At 35.5% G+C, this 15528-nt stretch overlaps 1 pseudogene; it reads right to left on the reverse strand.

The window, feature by feature from the left end:
- Nucleotides 1–818: 818 nt before the first annotated feature.
- Nucleotides 819–15285, reverse strand: LOC103720718 (annotated as a pseudogene).
- Nucleotides 15286–15528: the final 243 nt, after the last annotated feature.

A 15528-nucleotide genomic window follows, 5' to 3' on the forward strand; every position in this document is an offset into this window, starting at 1 on the left:
TTGAAACCACAAAAGGACAGAATGCAATAGGAGAAAATGGAGGGAATGATTTAATGTAATTTAGGCCATACATTTTCCTGGGAAATAATGTTTTATAATGTTTTAGGCTGCATCAAAAAAAAGTCCCCACTACTTTTTAGCTCTTCCTTTTAGCTTGGATATAGCAAGTTTTGCCTGAAAGGAATTACATTATTCTCTCTAATAATTCATGGATGGGAAATCTAACATAGCCAAAAGTGTCTAAATCAACCTTCACCTCTACGAGATTTTGTTAACAGCTTTAATGTCGAAGGGAAAAAAAGAATCTTGAGGGCATCGTATCTACAAAATTTCTTATGCAAGGAAGTTAATCTCTAATGATGATTCTAGGTCACTATTCTTTTCCCTAATTAACTCATGCATGATGATATGACTGAACTCTGCATGCCTACTTCCATATCCAGAAAGCTGATATTTATATATTTGTTTTTAGCCAAGTGTTCTTTGTACGTGGCTTTTCCTTTTTTTGGTACGATGTGGCTTTTCCTATCGTTAACAGAAAAAGAAAAGCATCTTGAGTCTACAAAATGACGGTTCATTACTGTTTACAAGATCATTGAATACCTCTAAAATCAAAAATATACTCGAGGACAACATAGGGGACTCGAGACTTCAAAATGTTTCATCATTTCCTCTTCCTTCTCTTACTGTGCCTTCCATCACTTTCAGAACTTGGTTCCGACTCCGACTCAGAACCTGATTCAGAGCCAGAGCTACTTAAACTCGACTCTTCATAACTTTCAGATTCTTCATCTGAATCCGTCACAGATTTCTGCTACTGCATTATGAGGCGAGGCATATTTTTCAAATATTCTCTCAAATCCTCCGTAATGCCACCTAGTCTAATTGATGTGAAAAAACTGATGGAAAATCTTGGGTTTTTTGGGTTATCCCTGGGGAAAATAGACTCAAATGGATTTTGCATGGTCGGATCATTTAGACGCTCATTAAGCAAATGTATGCCGAGATGCTCTGACAATTCCTGTATTAAACTTACACGTTATTTTAAATTTAGAAGCATCAATAAGATAATGAAGAAATAGAATTCCATAACACTGGATATATAGCTGGAAGAGAATTTTTATAAAAATTTGAGAAGATGAAGTCGTGTCCTCCTCCGTCGAGCATATATAAGCTAGAACATACCAAGGGATTGCATCAGTTCCACGTAAGTGAGCAAAGAACTTAGCCACGCTACGTAGTTTATTAGTTTCAGGTCGATGTACCATGGAATACTGTTGCACAAAGCATTTCTCAAAGTTTTCCTGGTAGACTTTATTGATCATGCAAAACCGTTTTCCTAGAAGCTGATAACAATGAAGATATGTTCTCTCATGGCTGCAGCACTCGAGCAGCATTATGCATAATTCCATCTATAGTGCAAACAAAAGAATAATGGAGGAGTAAATAGGGGATGCAAGTTTGATAATTCATTTCATTACTTTAAAAAACAAACAAAATATTTGATGGAAATACAGAGGAAAAAATAAAAATGCATGCAAATAACAAGGCAAAAAGTATTTCTCTCAAAAAACAAGGTGAAAAATATAGAAACAAGCCAGATCAGACTCATAATAATAATCATTTAACATAAATCATATTTTTATAGGTTTCTATGAATTAAAAATGGGGGATCGTTTTGCCTACTACAGATCCCATACTGTGTCTCATGGACTGAAAATCTAAAAATAATTGACCAATGCTTGTTTGAATAAGAACTCTACATGGTTCCTCCTCTGAATGAAATTCTATGCAGTCCATAGAGACCGCATCTTCATCCATAGGATCCCATGTGCCAAGATCAATCAAAAATTAGAAACATTTTCGAGCATTTGTCCAAATTCCTATTGACAATCACTCCATTAACGCTGGCATTTTCAATATCCTTTTCACTATCCTCGTCAGATCACCTAGGCTCCTTGTTGATGCTCCATCTAGTTACTGTGGCAGTAAATAACTCAAAGTGCAGCCTTCTTGATTTATCCACCCTAGCACTGCCATGCCAACCTAAGGATTCTCATCTAATGCAAACATAATGCGCGCAATGAGCCCGATGGTATAAAAAAAGATTAAAAAGAGAGGATAGGGTAAACTAAAACGAAGGAGAATATAGGATGTGGAATTTACCACAAAAATTAAGATCAATTAGATAAATACATCTCGAAAATAAGAATGAAACTGTCTTAACCAAGTTTTGCCATACCGTACCGATGTACCAGTGGGCACCGGTACCGGTACGGTACCAAACCAGCCAACAAAGCAGCGGACGGAAAAAAAAAAAAACAACGCGCGGACGCGTTAAATGCCCACTCTGTGATATTAAATGGCCCACGCAGGCGCGATTTCCTGCTGGGGAACCGGCCGCGGGCGCAGTTCCCTGCGCAGGGAATCGCGCATGGGCGCAAGCCGAGCGCGCGGGTGCGCAACCCCGCGCAGGCATGGTCTCCAGAGCAGGGAACCGCGCACGGACGCGTTCCCAACGCGGGGAACCCCACGCGGGCGCAGTTGCCAGCACGCGCCCGTGCGAGCGCGCTGTCCAGCGCACACAGGCACGGCAACCGGTACAAACCGGCTCGAAACCGATTTTAAGACTATACCAGACCAGTCAGGGGCGGTACCGGTTCAATACGGGCTGAATCAGTTGGTACAGGCCGGTTCAGCAAATGTACCAGCCGGTTCAGCAAACCTTGGACTCTTGAACAACAGAAAATTTAGCACAATTTGCCACCAAAGGTATTCCCCCTAGAGAACAACAAACGCCATAAAAATTCATTACAACTTTAAAGCATAAGGTGGTGTTGCTTGCTTTAGATTCAATCGTGACTAATCACGCCTCAAAATGCATGTATGCAAGCCATTAGCCCAAGAAATTGTTAATGTTACGACATATGTTGAAAAGATATATATGTGTAATTAGCATATAAGCCTTCTATAATGTTAACCCATTTATCCATATGTTGTTCGTGCTTGTGTATAACCCTCCCAAAATATATAAAATGGCACTTGTGGCTTGATTACATGCTCAAATATTGACTTGTCAATCTACATTATACCGTGCCATAGAATATGTAGTACATTAGAAGGTTACTAACGCATTGAGTGGGTGCATGCTCCATAACAGCTGCATAGAAACAGGTATTGGTTCAGATGTACCTGTGTCACAGTGATTCACAGCAACAGTCTGATAATTATTACAGCATAAAAATTAGTCTACTAAACAAAACTTACAGTTATGGATTGTTTTCACATCCCATAATTATATTTTAATTTCACATAAAGCATTAACCACTAATCATGGTTTACAATAATGGTATTCTAACTGATAACTGTTTCAGCCAACCCTCTATTACATTACTGAGGTAAATATCATGGAAAAATTATAATTTCTGTTATTTCTGTTATTTTCTGTTATTTCCCATTATTTCTTGTTCTAATACAAATAACGACTGTTATTTTAACCTGCACCTTCTTTTATATATATATATATATATATATATATATATATATATATATATATATATATATATATATATATATATATATATATATATATATATATATATATATATTCAACATTTAAATCTTTTGCCTTAAAATTGCCGACCCCACCCTCCTAGAAAAAAGGTAATTGTACAGTCCCCCAAAAAATAATACCATTCTATCTGATGAAAAGTGAAGGGAAGGATAACACCACTATTTTTCCTGTTATTTCCCATTATGATACCATTATATAGGCCATTATTTCAGTGATTATTTTAATATTAAAATTTGAAAGTTGCTTTTTGAGACAAATAACAACTGTAATAACTGTTATAACAGTCGATAACAGTTTCGGTGGTGGTCCGTTATATACGGGATAACACATTATTTAAAAACTTGCTATTAATTTCTGCTTACAGGTGCTGGTGCTGATGGTCAAGATTAATAAGTTTTCACAGTGAAAATTCTTGTCTCTGTTTTAGCCTCTGAGATTGTTTTATCCTATGTTACATTAGTTCCTTGGACTGATTTCTTTATATAATTGTGATATACAAGTCCATGATGCGTTTCTCAGGAAAAGAATGCATGTTTCATTTGACTTAAAACACTACAGAGAAGAGTCAAAGTTCTAGTCTGAATATCCAAAAGGTTTACTCTTCCTGTAAGAGGGAAAATAGAAGTAGCACAAGAAACAGGGAGGAAAAGCTAACAGAATTGTTTTGAAAGCTCTACTCGAATCTTTGTATGAAGCAACACCAAGAGAAATGCAATGATCAAAGTTAAGCTTCCACCATCGAGTTTATAGTCTTCATCAATATCTCTACAACTTTAAAGAAAATGATTTCTTGTCCTATAAAGCAGTTACTGCTGTTCTGACTTCTTTTGAGGTGGCAGATTGAGTAAATTTTCCCTTTATAACTTCAGACATCCTTCTATAAAATTTGCTGCCTCTTATATTTATGTCTACACTACAGAAGCCCTGCCACCTTTTGCCTGTCCCACTTGGATAAATTGTACTTTCCTATTACACTGTTAGAATGTTCAAATGGGTAAAGACAAAAACAACTGTTAGAAGCCAATTCTGCTCAGTTCATACCACTTGGACACCATCTGTTTGTTATACTTCTATATATTTTACTCTTATGTGAACCGATGAGAAAAGACAAGCAATCCCAGCAGTCAAGGCTATTTCTGAAACTTTTTCCTTCCAACGACAAAAAAAAGGGTGGTGAGCCATGTTCCTCAAATAAGAATGTTATCTACAATGAAAAACAAAGGCAATATCCCACTAAGATTATGGTGTTACGTTTCATTACGCAAAATCATATGTCCCGGTTGTTTGGTTGGGCCAACGGAAGTAGGTTATCTTAGAGGTACTCTAGTATATTAAAAAAAACTTAGTGCTACTGAATTTCTATATAACATTAGGATGGTGTTAATGTTTACTATCACATGTCCTTAGCCTAGCTTCTTCATCTGGCTTGCAAACAAGAAGCATTATCGAACTTTTCTTCTTCATCTTAAATAAATGTTTTATGTCATGATTTTAGCTAACGGTCCAATTTCTATATTATATGTGATCATTCAAACAAGTACATTAGTAAGTTTCAGTTATGACAAGAAGGAATACAATAAAACTCTTAGTGCTTTCTAACTTCGAACAGAACTATCTTTATTCTACCAAAAATAACACTTTGTAAGATCTCAACCATCTAGAGTTAGGGCTACAAAGTGGTTTGGTTAGACTAAAATTTTGGCACAATTTCAGTTTAACCAAAATTTGGATTAAGCAGTAACTCAAACTAACCTTGATCTACTTCTATCTTAGGTTGGAATCAATAGAGAGATAAGTGTTGTAAGCCTTCTGCTGGCCAAACACTTCCAGAAAACAGGAACACCGAATAGTTATTCCAAGGCTAGAATAATTTATTCATCGGATAAAGCCTTCATTATTCTTTCCTCTGTTTTTGCAATAATAGGATTAACGCAAGAGTTCATGTAGTGCCATGTGGCCCATATGAAGTCGTCCTAAATTTCTTTTTGGTAAAATTCAGACACGTCTAAGGATTATGTTCTGACATTTATCAACTTAGCATTAATGAGTATAGCTCATTATGATGCATATCTATCCACGATTTCACATGCTACAGTATGCAGTACAGCTTTCTCAGATAAAGCATAAAATTGATAAGTTCTAGAGGCAAACTATCTGAGAATATATTTTCGTTAAGATTTGTTATCCTTAATCATAACATGTTGTAGCACACATTCTTATTCATGTATATTGAATGAATATTAAATTTAACAATGAAATTCAAATAATGTGGTTAAAGGAATTTCAATATAATAGTCTCTTTTTCTTCTAGAAGACCTTGGGGCACATTTGACATTTGAATATGGAACCACTTCCCAATAAAAGAGAGGAATATCCATTGGGTTACAGACTTACAGCTTAAAAATGTTTGCATGACAATCAAATGATTTAAAACTGTTAAATTTTCATCCTTTTAATTCCACATTTTCACCTGCAATTTTTAACCTGAAAAGTGCGGGTGCAATAGGTTAAGTATGCCAAAATCCAGTAATGAACTAAATGCATCTCTATCAATTTATTAAAAAAAATCAATCTAGAATTAAATAGTACATCTAATTCATGAATTAAACATGGACCTTGGAATAAGAGTATATATGCTCAATCATATTTTACATGGGAATAAATAATAGCAACCCACTTATATGTTGGTCCTGCTAACTTGATTGTTAACCAGGGTTGATATTTTGAACTCTGTTAGTTTATGAATAGCAAGGGTGGATAATTTGATACTCTTTATCTCTTACATAAGCTAGAAAGAATTTTTTGTTTATTTCCTACTTCAGTTGGGGGCACTTGGAGGGGAGGTTGCATGGTTTTAACAAGCTGCAGATTATTTGGGCTCCATGAGTTTAATGAGTGTGAACTGCCATTTATGATTATAAACACAGGTATTGCAAGAGCCATTAGATAAATTTTCATATAACATCTTAACCAAGGTTTCTACAACGCCGACATGTTCTAACAACACCACCCGAAAACCATTCCATGTATTCATGACTTTTGCAGACTATATTATATGGTTATTTAATACATTTTTTCCTTTTAAGAATACAGATGTTCTAGATGTGAGGGATTTGTTGGGTCAAATTAAAACTTTTGATTATGCACACTTGAGTATTACAAGGAATGTTCCATAATGCTTAACACAGCACCTTAAGTAAGGTTCTAACAAATACTGATATGATTAAATAACAGTCCCCATTCCAATAGTTTTTTCTCCTTATAATAGAAACAACAGTTGTTATTTGCTCATTTAAACTAGATTTTTGGGAATGAAAAATTGGCTCTTATATCAGCTGCTGTTAGCTGTTATATCAAGAAATAACATACAATGATGATAAAATAATATGGTTTTTTAATTATGTCATTATTCACAGAATAAGTAGATAAATTGGCATGAAAATTTATATCCTAAAATATTATTCTAAGTAGAAATTGAGAATATCAAATGTTATGAACAGGAAACAACTAAATGATGAGGCAAGGTTTCCACTCTTTATCGTAGCTATTAACTGAAACATAATCTTCATGTCCTCAAAAAAAAAAAAAAAGCATGTTTGTTCTTCCATTTTTTAAGGTGTAACTAAAGTAAGCTTTCTTTTTTATCCTTTCTAAATTTTAATAAAATGTCTTTGACACATGTAGGGATGGGTTACCATCTTTGGCTCCTGACTTCTTAGATGAATATATATGTCATAAATAACATTATCACAGATCTTTCTCTTGGTTTATCAATTAATTCTATTATTAATTTTTATTTTATTATTATTACTATTATTATTATTATTATTATGGTGTTGCATTGAAATTTTCTTATGAAAATCAATTAATACTATGCACAGAATTTTTTTTTGAGAGTAAAATATTTGATAGGGGTATTTTGGGAGAAAAGGCACCAATGAGTTTTAATTTAATTAATCCACGAAAATTCAAATACTATAATTCATTTCAAAGAGAATCTATAATTTACGTTGCATTTTCTGAATCAAACAATGGTTTGCAAGTATCAAGCTTGCCTATTAATTTTCATACATTTATCCAATATGATCAAAAATGCAGCAGAAAGGCATCCTGACCATATATTTATAGAAACAGTTGGCTTGGCAAATCGGCATAATAAAAGGATTAGATAACAGCACAGTATGCGCTACTTTAAAGTAAGTTTAACATAGTCAATTTTGCTTTAAATGGCATTATCACATAAATAATTCCTTCCCTTCAACAAGTGTTCTAATTTTTGCAGAATTAATGTTTTTGCCCTTCATCAGCTATTAAAATCATTAAAATTGTCCCATATATCCCCTCATAAATGATTATATCATATCATGTTCCAACTATTTTTACCAATTACGAGTCAACAGTTTCAAACTTCATTATCAACACTGAAGCAAGCAAGCACATTCTCCAAAATTGGGATCAATGGTTTATTGCCAATCCAAATTCCAACATATGCGTACAGGATACAAGATAAAATGTACCAGAAATCAGACAGCATTGGAAACATTCAGCTATTTTACAATAGATATTACTAGACAATACTACAAAACATTGAAGCAGCTATCGTTTTAAATTTTAATAGAAGATGAGAAAACATGATATGATTTGAAGCCACTGACAGGATGGTATAAAATTCAAAATATTCATCTATATTAAGCCTACAGCAATTAAATTAGCCATTCTTTTCTCAGAAATCATATAATGAAGTCATATAATGCAGCCAATAAAAACATGACCACCTTTGACAAGCTTTAGAAGGTACAAAAATAACTAATCTACTAGCAGTCAATATAAACTACTGCAAGTGAAGAGTAAGGATTTTATTACTTACCTCTTAACCAGGCTCAAGTTTGATTTTTAACAGCTGATGACCAGCCTCCTCAAAATCAACACTTGACATGATTGTGAGATAAATAGCTCTCCGTAAATTAACAAGATTTGTCTCCATCTCATCTTTTATTTCCATTTCCTCTGCTTCCTCCTCTTTAGATTCTTCTTCCTCTTCATCATCTGAAGCTACATCAGACCCTTCTTCATCTTCAGAAGACTCCATCCAAAGGATACTTTTCTTAATATTTTCATAAGCCTTCTCATCATCCAGAAATTTTGGATTTGGCTTAGAAACATCTGCCAGTCGAACAAAAGAATAACAAACTTGCAATATATTAGCCTATGTGGCAAATCACCACAACATAAAAGAAAATTTATAATTAATTGAATACCAAGATTTGTCTCTGGATCTATTTCATCTTCCAGGGATATTTCATGGGCAAATTGATCTTCTTGCTCCACAAGATCCAATTCTGGGCGGATAGCTGGAAATCCCTGAATATCGATGTGAAACCATATAAAATGATTGAGTGAATCATACACTTTGACATAAACAATATAGAGACATGCATAATTCAAGACAATACCTACAGAAAGTTCAACCATACCTGAAATTTGGCTTTCCTTATTGCAAAAATGCCTTCAATGAAGAATTGAACTCATTTATCTATCCCTCCTTCATGAAGTATTCCCCTAAAACGTTCAAAAATACCTGCAAGATTGAGAAATATAAAAGTTAACCATGAGAAATGTAGATGTATTGCTTGCATTACCTCTTGTATCCAATAATACAACAAAGAATGCTCATCAAATAGCAACAGTATGGGCTATGGAACTTTTGTACAGTACAGTTAAGTGCAATTGGGTGTTGCAGATGCTAACGAATAGGGATGCATACATCAGATACAGATGATTACAAAACTAAACATAGGTAGCATTGTGTAGTCTGAGGACTCAAAAGTGCTGCTCTAAAATCTGAACAGTTATTTATATCCTCCTAAACACAACAAAGATTATTCTTTACGGCAAAGTGAACCCTTAACAAAATTATACATGTCAACCTAGATATGCCCAAATAATTATGCATTTACATATGTCAGCAGAATATGAGGCAAAAAATGGTTGCCAAACTATCGAATGTTGGATCAAACAATCATATTTGTAAGGATACCACAATGATAACTTCCACAACAAGACATTCACTTATTTGCACCATTCTTATATAAAATGCTGAATGGAAAAGGAAAATCACCTATGATGAGTTAAAAATATCGGATGGAAGAGCAAAAACACCAATTATAAGTTGTCTAGTTGTACAAAATCAATCAACTAGCTGTAAAAGGTTTAACTAAGCTCCATAAATATACTGAAGACAAATTTCAGCAACTAATAGAGACAACTATTAGTTACACCTGGATGTCTTGTTATAAATATCAGACAAGTATATGGCATGCCAGCAATTTTTTCCAGTGTCACACAAGACTTCCCTTGAGAAGTGGTTCACATAGCTTAACACATAGGTTAACATGTGTTAGGCTGCAGTAGCAAAAACTAGATCCAGCAAGCCACTTATATCAGTAAAACCAGACACTAGAGCTAACAGCTGGTTTTATACTTGAATCGAGTCTCTAGCATCTGAAAAGTATATGCTTGCATCTAAACCTCAGTATGTGGAGCTCAGGTATCTAGCAAATAGGATAATACTCTAAATCTTCAAATAAGAACTTCTAGACATGACATTACTTAACATATTGCATTAATAGGTACATAGTGAGGGGTCATTTAGTGTAGTAGAAAAAGGGTTGGGATCAAACTAAGAAAAAAATTGCGACTATATGGAGAACAAAGTTGATCAAATTAAATCCCCCAAGGTCAAATCTTGTTGTCTGCTGTTTTCTGGTCAGGATTTGGTCACGCTCATGGCAGAGCAATAATAATTGTAGAGATGGTTCCTGCTGAATACTTAAATGTATAAATTCTAAGTTCCTACCAAAGTGAAAGGTAGCGTGGTCAAGCTGTTATCCATTTGTGCTCATACTAAATGTTGGACTAGATCCCACAAAACCAAGAACAAATGGGTGGTCTGCTACATGGCAAACATGTATGATACTCCAACCTTGAATAAAAATATAATTATGGAAGTCCTACCCAATATATGTAGAAACATTATTTAACCAAGAGATCAACCACCAGATGGAGGATTTGGAAAGCCTGGTTGGGTCTTCATTGTAGTTAACTATAGCATACCCTAGCTAGGGCCTTTGTCGTGACATGAATAGTTTAGGAATACATCGTACAGAAAAAATGGAAATGACAAATGCTTATTTGGATTGAAAGTGGGGGAAAAAACTGGGTAACATGAGCATAATAATCCACAAATATAGCAGAAGGAAACCCATTTATCATCTTGCAGAGACCTAACAAGGGAATAAGTGGGAACAAACATAGCGAACATATTGGCTTATTTGTCATCACAAACATGACTGGAATAGAAGAAAATATTAGAGGTTGATTACAAAAACAGAAGACCTAGATAAGATAAGAAAATGCATGTGGACTCCATATGGCCATATGTACAAATACAGCATCCATAGTAAGAATGAAGGTTTAAGCACACTGCATGATTTAGACTATATCTATACAACAGAATACATTTATAAGAAAACTGAATTACGGTTATCTCATTGCCAAAAAGAACTTCCTTCCACATAATTGAGCATTTCCTCAAACAATGCAATGTTTTTGCAGCTTGATCTAGCGTGCAACATGAGGGTGATCTTTGGTGCAACAATAAAGTCGCTCCCTTGTGGCTTGGGTGACAAGGGTTCAAAATACGAAGACAATGTTCCACATGTGAAGGTAAGATTGTGTACATCTGACCCTCCACAAACCCTAGAACGGCAGAAACCTCATGCATCGGTCCGCCCTTTTTATCTAAACATGCAACATCAACTCTTTTGGATTGCAATGGTGAAAGCTGTTATACTAACTGAAGCAAGGATGGCAAGAAGAGTAAAGCAATGAAGAGAAAAGAGGAAATAACCACCAACACATATTCTAGTGGTATTGAATGTCAACAAAAACTTATTTAGGCAATAGTTCGACAATAGAGATCAATATCCTAACTTAAAACTTTATACCAAATATGTATATCAGACTATGACTACTTTACAGATCTGAATTGAAGATTAAATACCATAATCATAACCATCCAACCTTCTTCCCAACTATTTGGCTTTATGGACCTTCGCTAAGTATTGCTATTTAGAACTATCTGTGATGTTATTCTTAGCTTCTCCATATCCTTCTTCATAACCTCCATCTAGGTTACCTCAGAGCTTCCCCTCTTTTTCTTACAACCTTCCACACAAAAATTAAAATACCTCTTCTTAATGGAGCCTCCTTAGATCTTCATTATGCACATCCAAGCCATCTCAAATGATTTTCCATCACCTTGTCCTTAATACACGGCAACTTCTCCAGCCCTTTTATATATTAATTTCTTAATCTATCCTTTTTAGTTTTACCAAAGATCTATCTTAACATTCTCATCTCTATTGCACTACTTATGAACTATCATTATTACCCAACATTGCAAGTTATACAGCATTGCAGGCCTTGTCGTTGTTCCATGGACTTTTCCCTTAAATTTCCAAGGCATGTGTGGATCACATAATACTCCATATACACCTCTTCATCCAACCAGCTCTAATTCTATTACCTATATCTATTCATATCTCCCCATTAATTTGTATAATAGATGTTAATCATGGAAACAATTACTTGGTGATATCTCTTAATCCATCAATCTCGATTGTAATCTCACCTTCATTTCCATTCACACCAAATTTACATTCCATATACATTGTCCTTGTTCTCTCGATTTGTAATGCTCGATCCTCTAAAACTCCATTCCATAAGCTCAATTTAGTATTTAACCTAGTTCTTTTTTCATTAATCAACATTATATTCTCAACACCATAATACATTTTGCTTATTAGCGGTAGGTTCAACCATAATTAGTGCAAAAAAAGTATGAGCTTAGTATTGATCCTTGGTACAAGTCTATTGTGATTGGAAACACACTTGTACCACAACAATTCCTAACACTCTTCGATGCTACAGCATATATATTCTCAATTATTTCCATACACCATTTATGTACAATATTGCTTCTTAAACCCCACCAAATTACTTTTCTTGGTACTCTATTATAAGCTTTCTTTGAGTTAATAAGCACCACATATAAAGTTCTTCCTTTTCTCTATATTTTTTCCACCAACTGCCTAAGTAAAAAGCCACTCCGATGTTGACTTTTCAAGCATAAACCCAAATTGATTGTCTGAAATTATTGTTTTTTTCCTTAATCCTTGTTCAATTACCCTTCTCCACAATTTCATAGAGTGACTCATAATGTCAGAGGTGGCCCTAAATTGGAATTCTCGATAAATGAGGATCCATAAAACCGATTCAAAATAGCTAAAAAAGGACAAGTTGTTAGGGTTATGATTATGGTACTCCTAAGCTTAATTCCTCAATTATTCGAACAATTTTGTACATCACCTTTACTCTTATGACAGACTTCTCCTCCAATCATTTGGAGTTTTCTTGTTTTTCAGAAACTTGTTAAATAAGCTAATAAACCAAGTTAACCCAATATTTCCTATGATTTTCCCAATCTCTATAGGTGTTTCATCTAGGTCTTATTGTCTTAGCATTTGGCATTCTTTTCAGCTATCTCCACTACTATCTTATGGATTATACATATAGAATGTTGCCTCCTCCCTAACTGCACTTCTTCGATAAAAATTTCTGTAGTAGAATCCCATTTAAAATCTTTTAGAAATAATGACTCCATCTTTTTTTTTAGATTTCACATTTTTCACTACCCTCACTCATAATTCATCTACTTCAATCAGTATCTTTAGCTATTTTATAAATTTCATACTCACCTTATTTTGAACCTAAACTGTCATATAGATTATCGTACACCACATAGCTTTATTTGCAAGCCGTTTTGCATCTTTTTAACAAATTTCGCTCCTAATAAAATTTTAACAATTACATGAATCTTGTTGCCCTCAAAGAGAGTTTTGTATCAAACAGCAATATTTGGAAACTTTCTACAGCAATGCTTGAAATTTTGCCAATCCAAAGCTCCCAGTACAATAAGGATTATTCAACTGGCTTGAAATTTCACTTCCTCGGTAACTCTTTAACAAACCAGAATTTGTAGTTTGTAGCTATAGAAAAGCTCTTTTCAAATCAAGCTTTAGGAAGCTAGGAACATAAACAAGAACAACACATAAGACCAGGGTTTTTTTATTTGTAAAAGTAGATGTTCGTCACATATATTTTAAACTCGGATCGCTATTTAGATGATACCTATCTACATCCACCCTCAACATAAAAATATATGTATATATGTGTGTGAATGCATGTACGTATAAGCACATCTTTGTAGGTGGTCAACAACAGCTAAATAATCAACTTCCACAAATTTAACAAACCATAGAGCATAATCAAATTATCAAGCTAAAATGCCCCAAGCATACATCAGCTAAATAAAATTACAATTTGCACTAAAAACTAAATCCAACTCACCATGGAGACCTTGAGGGGAGAAATCTTGAAGCAATGCTCCACGTTCTTTTAACAAAACCTACAGCCACTTGCACAAGAATAGAAGATGTACACACAAGGATGGTTTGACTAAACTTAGCATGATGAAAACACTTATAAAAGAAAACTTTACCTCTACACTATCATCAGTGGGGTTTTCCAACAGCACCGTTAGAAGCTCTAATGCAATAATCTCAGGGGCTACTTGTTGATTCACAAGATGAGCCATAAATTTTGTTGCAGCGAGTAATTGAGGCTGACATCAAAAATATTCACCAAATATATTAGAACATCGTCCTTTCCTAATTAAAAGACAGCGGCAACTGAAAGCTGAGGAACACAAATACAAACCTTGTCATTCTGTTTATATGCCCTTTTGAGTTGTAACACGATTCTTTTCAATAGAAGTAAACCCACTTCTGGGAACTTGGTATTCACAACAGCAACTAACGCAGCAAATAAATTTGTAAATCCAGGTGACGCCATCTGTGATTTCATACATGACCGGCAGAATAGGCCCCGCCCAAGAATTAAGTTTTCTGAGAAAAGCTTGGGGATTATATTCTTGATGTTGGTGGCAATGACTTTGTTCACGAGTCCATTAATGCCCTTCCGAAGAGCATCCCAACTGAGTCTCTGGTAGGCCTCGCTGCTCTTGTCCTGTACCTCCCACATCATCTGTGCCATCCTGAACGAAGGGATGTATACACCACCAATCAGCATGCCGGCGGCCCCGGCGATCGTCCTTCGAGCTCCGCCTCTTCCTTTGGACATTCGAATCGGAACCCTCGTTACCGGAGCGGCTGCAACCGTCATCGCGGTGCTTACTTTCGTCTCTGGGAGGACCCCTAGAATCAGCACCGCCGGATAAAGGCTTGTCGCGGCTGTTCCGGGTGTTGGAATCGGCGGCACCGCCGCACCGGGACTTCCGGCCATCCCGGCGGCTTCGTCTCCGGTCTTCGGACTCGGAGGATGAGGAGGTCTCGGAGGCGGCCATTTAGCTTGCTCTAGGCTCAGGAACTCGCCTCTCTTGGTATTTTAGTGGTAGGGCTAGCAATGGCTTAAACGGATCCCGTGCGGATTTTCTAAATTTTTAGGGGATTCTAACTAGGGGTGGCAATTGGGTCGGGTTGGGTCATAAACGGGTCGGGACACATGCAACTTGGGTCAGAAAATCATAAACCTGAACCCAACCTGTTTATTAAACAGGTCAGAAATTACAACCTGAACCTGTCATGTTTAATAAACAGATAATCCGACCCGATCCGTTTAACCTGTTTAATAAACAGGTAACCTGTTTGCCCAACCCAACCCGACCTGTTTAACCTGTTTATCCAACCCGACCCGTTTAACCTGTTTAGACCTATTAAACATGCCCAACCCAACCTGTTTAACCTGCCTAACCCGACCCGTTTAACCTGTTTGAAAATGTTTAACCTGCCTAACCAAACCTGTTTAACCTGTTT

This window comes from Phoenix dactylifera, chromosome 3 (assembly GCF_009389715.1).
Source record: "Phoenix dactylifera cultivar Barhee BC4 chromosome 3, palm_55x_up_171113_PBpolish2nd_filt_p, whole genome shotgun sequence".
NCBI lineage: Eukaryota > Viridiplantae > Streptophyta > Magnoliopsida > Arecales > Arecaceae > Phoenix > Phoenix dactylifera.